This window comes from Bombina bombina, chromosome 4 (assembly GCF_027579735.1).
Source record: "Bombina bombina isolate aBomBom1 chromosome 4, aBomBom1.pri, whole genome shotgun sequence".
Classification (NCBI taxonomy): Eukaryota; Metazoa; Chordata; class Amphibia; order Anura; family Bombinatoridae; genus Bombina; species Bombina bombina.
Window position 1 is genome coordinate 327,561,052 of NC_069502.1, and position 15,855 is coordinate 327,576,906.

Consider the following 15,855-nt stretch of genomic DNA (forward strand, 5'->3'; position numbering starts at 1 on the left):
ATATCAACGGAATGTAAGGGTTCAAACGGAACCCCCTGAAGAACTGAAAGAACTAAATTGAGACTCCAAGGAGGAGTCAAAGGTTTGTAAACAGGCTTGATTCTAACCAGAGCCTGAACAAAGGCTTGAACATCTGGCACAGCTGCCAGCTTTTTGTGAAGTAATACCGACAAGGCAGAAATCTGTCCCTTCAGGGAACTTGCCGATAATCCTTTTTCCAATCCTTCTTGAAGGAAGGATAGAATCCTAGGAATCTTAACCTTGTCCCAAGGGAATCCTTTAGATTCACACCAACAGATATATTTTTTCCAAATTTTGTGGTAAATCTTTCTAGTCACAGGCTTTCTGGCCTGAACAAGAGTATCGATCACAGAATCTGAGAACCCTCGCTTCGATAAAATCAAGCGTTCAATCTCCACGCAGTCAGCTGGAGTGAAACCAGATTCGGATGTTCGAATGGACCCTGAACAAGAAGGTCTCGTCTCAAAGGTAGCTTCCAAGGTGGAGCCGATGACATATTCACCAGATCTGCATACCAAGTCCTGCGTGGCCACGCAGGAGCTATCAAAATCACCGACGCCCTCTCCTGCTTGATCCTGGCTATCAGCCTGGGGATGAGAGGAAATGGCGGGAACACATAAGCTAGTTTGAAGGTCCAAGGTGCTACTAGTGCATCCACTAGAGCCGCCTTGGGATCCCTGGATCTGGCCCCGTAGCAAGGAACTTTGAAGTTCTGACGAGAGGCCATCAGATCCATGTCTGGAATGCCCCACAGGTGAGTGACTTGGGCAAAGATTTCCGGATGGAGTTCCCACTCCCCCGGATGCAATGTCTGACGACTCAGAAAATCCGCTTCCCAATTTTCCACTCCTGGGATGTGGATAGCAGACAGGTGGCAGGAGTGAGACTCCGCCCAAAGAATAATTTTGGTTACTTCTTCCATCGCTAGGGAACTCCTTGTTCCCCCCTGATGGTTGATGTACGCAACAGTCGTCATGTTGTCTGATTGAAACCGAATGAACCTGGTCCTCGCAAGCTGGGGCCAGGCCTGGAGCGCATTGAATATCGCTCTCAGTTCCAGAATATTTATCGGTAGAAGAGATTCTTCCCGAGACCAAAGACCCTGAGCTTTCAGGGATCCCCAGACCGCGCCCCAGCCTATCAGACTGGCGTCGGTCGTGACAATGACCCACTCTGGTCTGTGGAACATCATCCCTTGAGACAGATTGTCCAGGGACAGCCACCAACGGAGTGAGTCTCTGGTCCTCTGATTTACTTGTATCTTCGGAGACAAGTCTGTATAGTCCCCATTCCACTGACTGAGCATGCACAGTTGTAATGGTCTTAGATGAATGCGCGCAAAAGGAACTATGTCCATCGCCGCCACCATCAACCCGATCACTTCCATGCACTGAGCTATGGAAGGAAGAGGAACGGAATGAAGTATCCGACAAGAGTCCAGAAGCTTTGTTTTTCTGGCCTCTGTTAGAAAGATCCTCATTTCTAAGGAGTCTATAATTGTTCCCAAGAAGGGAACCCTTGTTGACGGGGATAGAGAACTCTTTTCCACGTTCACTTTCCAGCCGTGAGATCTGAGAAAGGCCAGGACAATGTCCGTGTGAGCCTTTGCTTGAGGAAGGGACGACGCTTGAATCAGAATGTCGTCCAGGTAAGGTACTACTGCAATGCCCCTTGGTCTTAGCACCGCTAGAAGGGACCCTAGTACCTTTGTGAAAATCCTTGGAGCAGTGGCTAATCCGAAAGGAAGCGCCACGAACTGGTAATGTTTGTCCAGGAATGCAAACCTTAGGAACCGATGATGTTCCTTGTGGATAGGAATATGTAGATACGCATCCTTTAAATCCACCGTGGTCATGAATTGACCTACCTGGATGGAAGGAAGGATAGTTCGAATGGTTTCCATCTTGAACGATGGGACCTTGAGAAATTTGTTTAAGATCTTGAGATCTAGGATTGGTCTGAACGTTCCCTCTTTTTTGGGAACTATGAACAGATTGGAGTAGAACCCCATCCCTTGTTCTCTTAATGGAACAGGATGAATCACTCCCATTTTTAACAGGTCTTCTACACAATGTAAGAACGCCTGTCTTTTTATGTGGTCTGAAGACAACTGCGACCTGTGGAACCTCCCCCTTGGGGGAAGTCCCTTGAATTCCAGAAGATAACCCTGGGAGACTATTTCTAGCGCCCAAGGATCCAGAACATCTCTTGCCCAAGCCTGAGCGAAGAGAGAGAGTCTGCCCCCCACCAGATCCGGTCCCGGATCGGGGGCCAATATTTCATGCTGTCTTGGTAGCAGTGGCAGGTTTCTTGGCCTGCTTTCCCTTGTTCCAGCCTTGCATTGGTCTCCAAGCTGGCTTGGCCTGAGAAGAATTACCCTCTTGCTTAGAGGACGTAGCACCTTGGGCTGGTCCGTTTTTACGAAAGGGACGAAAATTAGGTCTATTTTTTGCCTTGAAAGGCCGATCCTGAGGAAGGGCGTGGCCCTTACCCCCAGTGATATCAGAGATAATCTCTTTCAAGTCAGGACCAAACAACGTTTTCCCCTTGAAAGGAATGTTTAGTAGCTTGTTCTTGGAAGACGCATCAGCCGACCAAGATTTCAACCAAAGCGCTCTGCGCGCCACAATAGCAAACCCAGAGTTCTTAGCCGCTAACTTAGCCAATTGCAAAGAGGCGTCTAGAGTGAAAGAATTAGCCAATTTGAGAGCATTGATTCTGTCCATAATCTCCTCATAAGGAGGAGAGTCACTATCGAGCACCTTAAGCAGTTCATCAAACCAGAAATATGCGGCAGTAGTGACAGGGACAATGCATGAAATGGGTTGTAGAAGGTAACCCTGCTGAACAAACATCTTTTTAAGCAAACCTTCTAATTTTTTATCCATAGGATCTTTGAAAGCACAACTATCCTCTATGGGAATAGTGGTGCGTTTGTTTAAAGCAGAAACCGCTCCCTCGACCTTGGGGACTGACTGCCATAAGTCCTTTCTAGGGTCGACCATAGGAAACAATCTTTTAAATATGGGGGGAGGGACGAAAGGAATACCGGGCCTTTCCCATTCTTTATTAACAATGTCCGCCACCCGCTTGGGTATAGGAAAAGCTTCTGGGAGCCCCGGCACCTCTAAGAACTTGTCCATTTTACATAGTTTCTCTGGGATGACTAAATTTTCACAATCATCCAGAGTGGATAATACCTCCTTAAGCAAAATGCGGAGATGTTCCAATTTAAATTTAAATGTAATCACATCAGATTCAGCCTGCTGAGAAATGTTCCCTAAATCAGTAATTTCTCCCTCAGACAAAACCTCCCTGGCCCCCTCAGATTGGGTTAGGGGCCCTTCAGAGATATTAATATCAGCGTCGTCATGCTCTTCAGTAACTAAAACAGAGCAGCCACGCTTACGCTGACAAGGGTTCATTTTGGCTAAAATGTTTTTGACAGAATTATCCATTACAGCCGTTAATTGTTGCATAGTAAGGAGTATTGGCGCGCTAGATGTACTAGGGGCCTCCTGAGTGGGCAAGACTCGTGTAGACGAAGGAGGGAATGATGCAGTACCATGCTTACTCCCCTCACTTGAGGAATCATCTTGGGCATCATTGTCATTATCACATAAATCACATTTATTTAAATGAATAGGAATTCTGGCTTCCCCACATTCAGAACACAGTCTATCTGGTAGCTCAGACATGTTAAACAGGCATAAACTTGATCAGAAAGTACAAAAAACGTTTTAAAATAAAACCGTTACTGTCACTTTAAATTTTAAACTGAACACACTTTATTACTGCAATTGCGAAAAAACATGAAGGAATTGTTCAAAATTCACCAAATTTTCACCACAGCGTCTTAAAGCTTTGAAAATATTGCACACCAATTTTGGAAGCTTTAACCCTTAAAATAACGGAACCGGAGCCGTTTTAAGCTTTAACCCCTTTACAGTCCCTGGTATCTGCTTTGCTGAGACCCAACCAAACCCAAAGGGGAATACGATACCAAATGACGCCTTCAGAAGTCCTTTATAAGTATCAGAGCTCCTCTCACATGCGACTGCATGCCATGCCTCTCAAAAACAAGTGCGCAACACCGGCGCGAAAATGAGACTCTGCCTATGCTTTGGGAAAGCCCCTAAAGAATAAGGTGTCTAAAACAGTGCCTGCCGATATTATTATATCAAAATACCCAGATAAAATGATTCCTCAAGGCTAAATATGTGTTAATAATCAATCGATTTAGCCCAGAAAAAGTCTACAGTTTAAATAAGCCCTTGTGAAGCCCTTATTTACAATCGTAATAAACATGGCTTACCGGATCCCATAGGGAAAATGACAGCTTCCAGCATTACATCGTCTTGTTAGAATGTGTCATACCTCAAGCAGTAAGAGACTGCACTCTGTTCCCCCAACTGAAGTTAATTGCTCTCAACAGTCCTGTGTGGAACAGCCATGGATTTTAGTTACGGTTGCTAAAATCATTTTCCTCATACAAACAGAATTCTTCATCTCTTTTCTGTTTCTGAGTAAATAGTACGTACCAGCACTATTTGAAAATAACAAACTCTTGATTGAATAATGAAAAACTACAGTTAAACACTAAAAAACTCTAAGCCATCTCCGTGGAGATGTTGCCTGTACAACGGCAAAGAGAATGACTGGGGTAGGCGGAGCCTAGGAGGGATCATGTGACCAGCTTTGCTGGGCTCTTTGCCATTTCCTGTTGGGGAAGAGAATATCCCACAAGTAAGGATGACGCCGTGGACCGGACACACCTATGTTGGAGAAATCCCATTCCTTGTTCTCTTATTGGAACTGGATGTATCACTCCCATCTTTAACAGGTCTTCTACACAATGTAAGAATGCCTGTCTCTTTATTTGGTTTGAAGATAATTGAGACCTGTGGAACCTTCCCCTTGGGGGTAGTTCCTTGAATTCCAGGAGATAACCTTGAGAAACTATTTCTAGCGCCCAAGGATCCTGAACATCTCTTGCCCAAGCCTGAGCAAAGAGAGAAAGTCTGCCCCCCACTAGATCCGGTCCCGGATCGGGGGCTATCCCTTCATGCTGTTTTGGTAGCAGTGGTAGGCTTCTTGGCCTGCTTACCCTTGTTCCAGCCTTGCATTGGTTTCCAGGCTGGTTTGGGTTGTGAAGTATTACCCTCTTGCTTAGAGGATACAGAATTAGAGACTGGTCCGTTTCTGCGAAAGGGACGAAAATTAAGCTTATTATTAGCCTTAAAAGACCTATCCTGTGGGAGGGCGTGGCCCTTTCCCCCAGTGATGTCTGAAATAATCTCTTTCAAATCAGGTCCAAATAATGTTTTACCTTTGAAAGGAATGTTAAGCAATTTTGTCTTGGAAGACACATCCGCTGACCAAGACTTTAGCCAAAGCACTCTGCGCGCCACGACAGCAAACCCTGAATTTTTCGCCGCTAATCTAGCTAATTGCAAAGCGGCATCTAAAACAAAAGAGTTAGCCAATTTAAGTGCTTGAACTCTGTCCATAACCTCCTCATACGAAGATTCTTTACTGAGCGATTTTTCTAGTTCCTCGAACCAGAAACACGCTGCCGTAGTGACAGGAACAATGCATGAAATTGGTTGTAGAAGGTAACCTTGCTGTACAAAAATCTTTTTAAGCAAACCCTCTAATTTCTTATCCATAGGATCTTTGAAAGCACAACTATCTTCGATAGGAATAGTAGTGCGTTTGTTTAGAGTAGAAACCGCCCCCTCGACCTTGGGGACTGTCTGCCATAAGTCCTTTCTGGGGTCGACTATAGGAAATAATTTCATAAATATAGGGGGGGGGGAACAAAAGGTATGCCGGGCCTTTCCCACTCTTTATTTACTATGTCCGCCACCCGCTTGGGTATAGGAAAAGCGTCGGGGGGCACCGGAACCTCTAGGAACTTGTCCATCTTACATAATTTCTCTGGAATGACCAAATTGTCACAATCATCCAGAGTAGATAACACCTCCTTAAGCAGTGCGCAGAGATGTTCTAATTTAAATTTAAATGTCACAACATCAGGTTCAGCTTGATGAGAAATTTTTCCTGAATCTGAAATTTCTCCATCAGACAAAACTTCCCTCATGGCCCCTTGAGATTGGTGTGAGGGTATGTCAGAACAGTTATCATCAGCGTCCTCTTGCTCTTCAGTGTTTAAAACAGAGCAATCGCGCTTTCTCTGATAAGTAGGCATTTTGGATAAAAGATTTGCTATGGAGTTATCCATTACAGCCGTTAATTGTTGCATGGTAATAAGTATTGGCGCACTAGATGTACTAGGGGCCTCCTGTGTGGGCATAACTGGTGTAGACACAGTAGGGGATGATGTAGTATCATGTTTACTCCCCTCATTTGAGGAATCATCTTGGGCAATATCATTATCTGTTGCATTACTGTCCTTACTTTGTTTGGACACTATGGCACAATTATCACATAAATTTAAATGGGGAGACACATTGGCTTTCATACATATAGAACATAGCTTATCTGATGGTACAGACATGTTAAACAGGCTTAAACTTGTCAACAAAGCACAAAAAACGTTTTAAAATAAAACCGTTACTGTCACTTTAAATTTCAAACTGAAAACACTTTATTACTGAATATGTGAAAAAGTATGAAGGAATTGTTCAAAATTCACCAAAATTTCACCACAGTGTCTTAAAGAAAGTATTGCACACCAAATTTCAGAGCTTTAACCCTTAAATTAACGGAACCGGAGCCGTTTTTACATTTAACCCCTATACAGTCCCAGAATGAGGCTCTGTCTATAACTAGAAAGGCCCCCATCTGAAAAAGGTGTCCAACACAGTGCCTGACGTTTTTCTAAACGTTCCCCAAGATTATAATACCAATAATTAGTTAGAATCTGCATAATATGCCTAGTAAAGCAATTGTTTTAGCCCAGAAAAATGTCTACCAGTTTTTAAGCCCTTTTTGAAGCCCTTTATTCTTTTATGTTTAACTAAGAAAATGGCTTACCGGTCCCCATGAGGGGAAATGACAGCCTTCCAGCATTACATGGTCTTGTTAGAAATATGGCTAGTCATACCTTAAGCAGAAAAGACTGCTAACTGTTTCCCCCAACTGAAGTTACTTCATCTCAACAGTCCTGTGTGGAAACAGCAATCGATTTTAGTTACTGTCTGCTAAAATCATCTTCCTCTTACAAACAGAAATCTTCATCCTTTTCTGTTTCAGAGTAAATAGTACATACCAGCACTATTTTAAAATAACAAACACTTGATAGAAGAATAAAACTACATTTAAACACCAAAAAACTCTTAACCATCTCCGTGGAGATGTTGCCCGTGCAACGGCAAAGAGAATGACTGGGGTGGGCGGAGCCTAGGAGGGATCATGTGACCAGCTTTGCTGGGACTCTTTGCCATTTCCTGTTGGGGAAGAGAATATCCCACAAGTAAGGATGACGCCGTGGACCGGACACACCAATGTTGGAGAAAAAAACTTTACATTTTTCACAATTTTAGGTTTCTCACTGAAATTATTTACAAACAGCTTGTGCTATTATGGCAGAAATTGTTGTAAAAGCTTCTCTGGGATCCCCTTTGTTCAGAAATAGCAGACTTATATGGCTTTGGCGTTGCTTTTTGGTAATTAGAAGGCCGCTAAATGCTGCTGCGCACCACACGTGAATTATGCCCAGCAGTGAAGGGGTTAAATTAGGTAGCTTGTAGGGAGCTTGCAGGGTTAATTTTAGAGATCAGCCTCCCACCTGACACATCCCACCCCCTGATCCCTCCCAAACAGCTCTCTTCCCTCCCCCACCCCACAATTGTTCCCGCCATCTTAAGTACTGGCAGAAAGTCTGCCAGTACTAAATAAGAGTTTTTTTGTTTTTTTTAAATAAAAATAATAAAATATTTTAGTTGTGATGGACCCCTGCCTTAGCACCAACCTCCCTGATCCCCCCTCCAGCTCTCTAACCCTCTCCCCTACCTAATTACCGCCATCTTGGGTACTGGCAGCTGTCTGCCAGTACCCAGTTTGGCCCCACAAACCAAAGTATTTTAATTTTATTTATAACTTTTATTTTTAATTATTTCTGTAGTGTAGCAGCCCCCCCATAATACAGCGGATCCATAGTGGTATTTGTTGCATATACATGGCATGGTTATCAGAAAAACATAATTTATGCTTACCTGATAAATTTATTTCTCTTGTGATGTATCGAGTCCACGGATTCATCCTTACTTGTGGCATATTCTCCTCCCCTACAGAAAGTGGCAAAGAGAGCACCCACAGCAGAGCTGTCGATATAGCTCCCCCCTTAGCTCCACCCCCCAGTCATTCGACCGAAGGCTAGGAAGAAAATGGAGAAAATATAGGGTGCAGTGGTGACTGAAAGTTTTAAAATAAAAATATATATGCCTGTCTTAAAAAACAGGGCGGGCCGTGGACTCGATACATTACAAGAGAAATAAATTTATCAGGTAAGCATAAATTATGTTTTCTCTTGTAAGATGTATCGAGTCCACGGATTCATCCTTACTTGTGGGATACCAATACCAAAACTTTAGGACACGGATGAAGGGAAGGACAAGACAGGTACCTTAAACGGAAGGCACCATTGCTTGTAGAACATTTCTCCCGAAAATAGCCTCCGAAGAAGCAAAAGTATCGAATTTGAATTTTTTTTAAAAAGTATGAAGCGAAGACCAAGTCGCCGCCTTACAAATCTGTTCAACATAAGTCTCATTTTTAAAAGCCCATGTGGAAGCCACAGCTCTAGTAGAATGAGCAGTAATTCTTTCAGGAGGCTGCTGGCCAGCAGTCTCATAGGCCAAACGGATGATGCTTTTCAGCCAAAAGGAAAGAGAGATAGCGGTAGCCCTTTGACCTCTCCGTTTACCAGAATAAACAACAAAGAAGATGTTTTGACGGAAATCTTTAGTTGCTTGTAAGTAGAACTTTAAAGCACGAACCACATCAAGATTGTGTAACAGACGTTCCTTCTTAGATGAAGGATTAGGACACAAAGAAGGAACCACAATCTCTTGATTGATATTCTTATTAGAAACAACCTTAGGAAGAAACCAAGGTTTGGTACGTAAAACCACCTTATCTGCATGGAAAACAAGGTAAGGTGAATCACATTGTAAAGCAGATCGCTCAGAAACTCTTCGAGCTGAAGAGATAGCTACTAAAAACAAAATTTTCCAAGATAGAAGCTTAATATCTATGGAATGCATAGGTTCAAACGGAACCCCTTCTAGAACTTTAAGAACTAAGTTTAGGCTCCATGGCGGAGCAACAGGTTTAAATACAGGCTTGATCCTGACCAAAGCCTGACTAAATGCTTGAACGTCTGGAACATCTGCCAGACGTTTGAAGTAGAATAGACAAAGCAGATAATTGTCCTTTTAGGGAACTAGCAGATAATCCCTTCTCCAAACCATCTTGGAGAAAAGACAAAATTCTAGGAATCCTAATCTTACTCCACGAGTAACCTTTGGATTCACACCAAATCTTATGATAGATCTTCCTGGTGACAGGCTTTCTAGCCTGAATCAGGGTATCAATGACCGACTCAGAGGAACCACGCTTTGATAGAATCAGGCGTTCAATCTCCAAGCAGTCAGACGCAGAGAAATTAGATTTGGATGCGTTAACGGACCTTGGATTAGAAGGTCCCGCCTCATTGGCAGAGACCACGGTGGAACCGAGGACATGCCCACTAGGTCTGCATACCCTGAGTCCTGTGTGGCCACGCAGGTGCCATCAGTATTACCGAAGCTCTCTCCTGCTTGATTCTAGCAACCAGACGTGGGAGGAGAGGAAACAGTGGAAATACATAGGCCAGATTGAAGGACCAAGGCACTGCTAGAGCATCTATCAGTACCGCCTTGGGATCCCGGGACCTGGACCCGTAGCGAGGAAGTTTGGCATTCTGATGAGACGCCATCAGATCCAATTCTGGTGTGCCCTATAGCTGGATCAGCTGGGCAAATACCTCCGGATGGAGTTCCCACTCCCCCGGATGAAAAGTCTGACGACTTAGAAAATCCGCCTCCCAGTTCTCTACTCCTGGTATGTGGATCGCTGAGAGATGGCAAGAGTGATCCTCTGCCCACCGGATTATTTTGGTTACCTCCATCATCGCTAGAGAACTCCTTGTTCCTCCTTGATGATTGATATAAGCTACAGTCGTGATGTTGTCCGACTGAAACCTGATGAATTTGGCCGCAGCAAGCTGAGGCCACGCCTGAAGTGCATTGAATATCGCTTTCAGTTCTAGAATGTTTATCGGAAGGAGAGCTTCCTCCCGAGACCATAAGCCCTGTGCTTTCAGGGAATTCCAGACTGCACCCCAACCTAGCAAGCTGGCATTTGTCGTTACAATGAGCCACTCTGGCCTGCGGAAACACATTCCCTGAGACAGCTGGTCCTGAGACAACCACCAGAGAAGAGAATCTCTGGTCTCCTGGTCCAGATGCAGTTGAGGAGATAAATCTGCATAATCCCCATTCTACTGTTTGAGCATGCATAGCTGCAGTGGTCTGAGGTGTAGGCGGGCAAAAGGAACTATGTCCATTGCCGCTACCATGAGTCCGAATACCTCCATACACTGAGCCACTGATGGCCGAGGAATGGAATGAAGAGCTCGGCAGGTGGTTACAAGTTTTGATTTCCTGACCTCCGTCAGAAATATTTTCATTTCTACCGAGTCTATCAGAGTCCCTAGGAAGGAAACTCTTGTAAGAGGGAAGAGAGAACTCTTTTTTTATGTTCACCTTCCACCCGTGAGATCTCAGAAAAGCCAACACGATGTCTGTGTGAGACTTGGCTAGCTGGAAAGTCGACGCCTGAATTAAGATGTCGTCTAGATAAGGCGCCACTGCTATGCCCCGTGGTCGTAGAACTGCCAGAAGGGACCCTAGCACTTTTGTGAAAATTCTGGGAGCCGTGGCCAACCCGAAGGAAAGGGCCACAAACTGGTAATGCCTGTTTAGAAAGGCGAATCTGAGGAATTGATGATGATCTCTGTGAATAGGGATGTGTAGATACACATCCTTTAAGTCCACGGTAGTCATATATTGACCCTCCTGGATCAGAGGTAGAATAGTCTGAATAGTCTCCATCTTGAATGATGGAACTTTGAGGAACTTGTTTAGAATTTTGAGATCCAAGATTGTTTTGAAAGTTCCCTCTTTCTTGGGAACCACAAACAGGTTTGAATAAAACCCTAGCCCCTGTTCCTCTTTTGGGACTGGGCGGATCACTTCCATGGTATATAGGTCTTCTACACAGCGTAAGAACGCCTCTCTCTTTGTCTGGTTTACAGATAATCGAGAAATGTGAAATCTCCCCCTTGGAAGGGAGCCATTGAATTCCAGAAGATATCCCTGGGACACAATTTCTAAAGCCCAGGGATCCTGAACATCTCTCGCCGAAGCCTGAGCGAAGAGAGAGAGTCTGCCCCCTACTAGATCCGGTCCCGGATCGGGGGCTACCCCTTCATGCTGTCTTAGAGGCAGCTGCAGGCTTCTTGGCCTGTTTACCCTTGTTCCAAGCCTGGTTAGGTCTCCAGACTGACTTGGATTGGGCAAAATTCCCCTCTTGCTTTGTAGCAGAGGAAGCTGAAGCGGGACCACTCTTAAAGTTCCGAAAGGAACAAAAATTATTTTGTTTGGTCCTCATCTTATTTGATCTATCCTGAGGGAGGGCATGACCTTTCCCTCCAGTGATGTCTGAAATAATCTCTTTCAGTTCAGGCCCGAATAGGGTCTTACCCTTGAAAGGAATGTTCAAAAGTTTAGATTTAGATGACACATTAGCAGACCAGGACTTAAGCCATAACGCCCTGCGTGCTAAAATGGCAAAACCTGAATTCTTTGCCGCTAATTTAGCCAGTTGAAAAGCGGCGTCTGTAAGAAAAGAATTAGCCAACTTAAGGGCCTTAATTCTGTCCATAATTTCCTCTAATGGAGTCTCCATTTGAAGAGCCTCTTGATGAACAAAAATTTTCTTCAGGAGACCCTCTAATTTTTTATCCATAGGATCTTTGAAAGCACAACTGTCCTCGATAGGTATAGTTGTACGCTTAGACAGAGTAGAAATAGCTCCCTCCACCTTAGGAACTGTCTGCCATGAGTCCCTTATGGTGTCAGATATGGGAAACATTTTCTTAAAAACAGGAGGTGGAGTGAACGGAATACCTGGTCTATCCCACTCCTTAGCAATAATATTCACAATCCTCTTAGGGACTGGAAAAACAACAGTGTAAACAGGAACCTCTAAGTATCTATCCATTTTACACAATTTCTCTGGGACCACTATAGGGTCACAATCATCTAGAGTTGCTAATACCTCCCTAAGCAATAAGCGGAGATGTTCAAGCTTAAATTTAAAGGCTGTCATATCAGAATCTGTCTGAGGAAGCGTCTTTCCTGAATCAGAAATTTCTCCCTCAGATAACAAATCCCTCGCCCCTTCAGAGCATTGTGAGGGCATATCAGATACGGCTACTAAAGTGTGAGACGGCTCAGCATTTTTCCTTAACCCAGAGCTGTCCCGCTTTCCTTGTAAACCAGGCAGTTTGGATAAAACCTCAGTGAGGGTTGTATTCATAACTGTGGCCATGTCTTGTAAAGTAAATGAATGTGACGCACTAGAGGTACTTGGCATCACTTGTGCGGGCGTTACTGGTTGTGAGACTTGGGGAGAGCTAGATGGCGAACCCTCATTTACTCCTGACTGAGAATCATCTATTGCCCTATTTTTAACTGCTAATATATGTTCTTTATAATTTATAGACATATCAGTACAATTGGGACACATTCTAAGAGGGGGTTCCACAATGGCTTCCAAACATATAGAACAAGGATTTTCCTTGGTGTCAGACATGTTAAACAGGCTAGTAATGTAACAAGCAAGCTTGGAAAACACTGTAATCAAAGTAAATAACACTTAGAAATAAAACGGTACTGTGCCTTTAAGAGAAAAAAAGCTGCACAAGTTCTGCAAAACAGTGTAAAAAAGCAGTAAACTTAACAAAAATGTTTACAGTAGTATCTTATAGCCTTAGTAACTTTGCACAGCTATGCAAATAAACAATTAACCCCTTAATGGCAAAACCGGATTGAAAAAATTTCAAAACCGGTAAAAAAGACCTTCAGCACCTTGCCACAGCTCTGCTGTGGCGCCTACCTGCCCTTCAGAACGATTTGTGGGGAAAAACACTCCTTTACAGCCCTCAAACACAGCAGGAACCTCTAGAGAAGCAGTTGGATGTCTCTAAGGAAAAGAAACTGCACAACTGAGGAGCGAAAATAGGCCCCTCCCACCTCACTCAATGTTTTGAGGCCTATTAGAAAAACACCTGAGTGTCTCTTAATTAACCATGTGGGTTAAAAAACCCTAACACAAGCCACAATGACACCTTTAATCCCTTCAAAAAACGTTATAATTGCATCATTTACTGAACAAACAAAAACATTTTTCCTAACAGTGTCACCAGTAACAAATGAGCCCTTCAAGCAAGCTGAAATTCCTATCCAAGTGTCTGAATACAGCTTACCCTACCCTCATGGGGATATTGCCAGCCTTTTCTAGAATAAACACAGACTGTCTAGAAAAATATAGACTGAACATACCTCATATGCAGCTTAGCATGCAAACCGTTCCCCCAACTGAAGTTTTCCTGTACTCTTCAGCCCTTGTGAGAACAGCAGTGGATCTTAGTTACAAAGTGCTAAGATCATAATCCTCCTTGCAGAAATCTTCATCTCTTTTCTGCCAAAGAGTAAATAGTACACACCGGCACCATTTAAAATAACAAACTTTTGCTTGAGAAATAAAAAACTAACATTTTTGTCACCACACTCGCTCTGCACTTCCTAGTTACTTAGAGTAGGCAAAGAGAATGACTGGGGGTGGAGCTAAGGGGGGAGCTATATAGACAGCTCTGCTGTGGGTGCTCTCTTTGCCACTTCCTGTAGGGGAGGAGAATATCCCACAAGTAAGGATGAATCCGTGGACTCGATACATCTTACAAGAGAAATACCATCTCTTTCTCCCACTATCCTAAAAACAGATTAGCATATGTGGGTGCACATGCCGTGCCCATCGCGGTTCCGCAAATCTGTAGGTAATGCTGGTCATTGAATACAAAAAAGTCATGATTCAATATAAATTTAAATAGTTCCAGAATAAAAGAATTATGTTCTTGGGATTCAGAAGGATCTAGGTTAAGAAAATGTTGTACTGCTTGAATGCCATATTTATGCTCTATACTGGTATATAACGATTCAACATCTACAGTGACTAGCCATGTATCTGAAGCCAATTGAATATCGTCTAGACGTTGAAGTACTTCTTTTGTATCCCTGACATATGAGGGTAGTTCCTCAACAAAACATACTTGCCTTTTCTGTTAAACAGCCATTGCCAGATACGATAGGACGGCCTGGAGCGACAGATAAAAACAAAATATCTTAAGTAAGGGCAGCTCCAGGAAAAAACAGAGACAAAAGCATTCTCCACTTATGGAAGAGTTACCGTCATCAAGGCCTCAAAAAATACAGCCAATAAAAATACCATAGAGGAGAAAATCGCCCCAAGAGGTACCCTAGATGTCCAAGGAGTCATCTAACCTCCAGTCCCATTGGGAATGGAGAACCCTAGCTCCGAGGCAAAGGACCTCCGGAACCCTCGAGTAACCTTCAGCAGGATCCGCTTCTGGAACCCTGCCAACAATCAGGAACAGGACAATGAGGACTGAGTACTATCCCTCTGATGTCCCACCCAAAAGAAGAAACGAGAACCAGCCTGACGTCTAGGAACGAAAAGCCTCCTCTACAATGTTTTAGCCCTGCAAGGGGCAGGGCCTCCAAAAAATTTTTTTTTTTTAAAACTCATGGATGTTCCTCTCCACAGAAATCTTTAGTAAAAGCTAAAGCTTTATTCGATCTGAAGAGAAACCAGAGTATAACCAACTCCTCATCCGAGTGCGCAACTCACCACACAACCAGGACAGCCAGTTAAACCGGCACCACGTGCATGATATAGACCTTAAGGAACAGAAAATAGTGCCCGACCAGGACCAACCAGCTACATAGGGCACTCAGAACTCAGGCCACAGAAAAATCGAAACCCCAATAGGAATCGACAAAAGGAACTATAGACATAACAATGTACTAACACCTTAACATGCGACCACAAAATCACTAGTATCAAATTCCAGAAGAATGCTTCCCAACAGAAAAATTATAACAGACATGAGCTTCTCACAAAGAAATAAAATACATCCTAACTGGACCAAAGAAAAAGAGGGCAGCACCCGCAGATGAATGCCCAAGGAGAATGGGCACACTAACAGGACCAGCCAATCAGAGACCCCATTCTCCAGAAGCACAAAACTGGAATAAGATACCCCAAAAAGAAAGTAAATTGGAGACAAGGAGATTAACTGCACCCCCCCGCGTCTAACCCAGCTTGCTGTCTGGAACAGAAGACTGAGGATCCCTCAACCCATTAGGATCCTCAAGCACCGCCAAAACATGCCGCAGTAGGACACAAAGGCACTCCAGTCTATAATGAAAAGCAAGAGTTACCTCCGCCGGGGCAACTGACGACCCCGAGGGTTGGGCCCCTGAAGCTTCAGAGGAAACCGCTTCCACAGAGGCTGATCTGAACCAGACGATCCCACGCCTGACAAGCCCTGGTTAACAGAACACGGACAGTATCTCATCAACATGTCCCTCCCAGGAAGATGTAAAAGTGCCAACACCATATATATGGCCATGCAGAACCGAGCCGTAACCTCTGGAGGAAACAAACCGCCTTCCGGAGAAG

At 43.9% G+C, this 15,855-nt stretch overlaps 1 pseudogene; it reads right to left on the reverse strand.

Annotated features, from left to right (window-relative positions):
- Positions 1-14,868: 14,868 nt before the first annotated feature.
- LOC128658551 (uncharacterized) lies at positions 14,869-14,990 on the reverse strand (annotated as a pseudogene).
- Between the last annotated feature and the right edge of the window lie 865 nt (positions 14,991-15,855).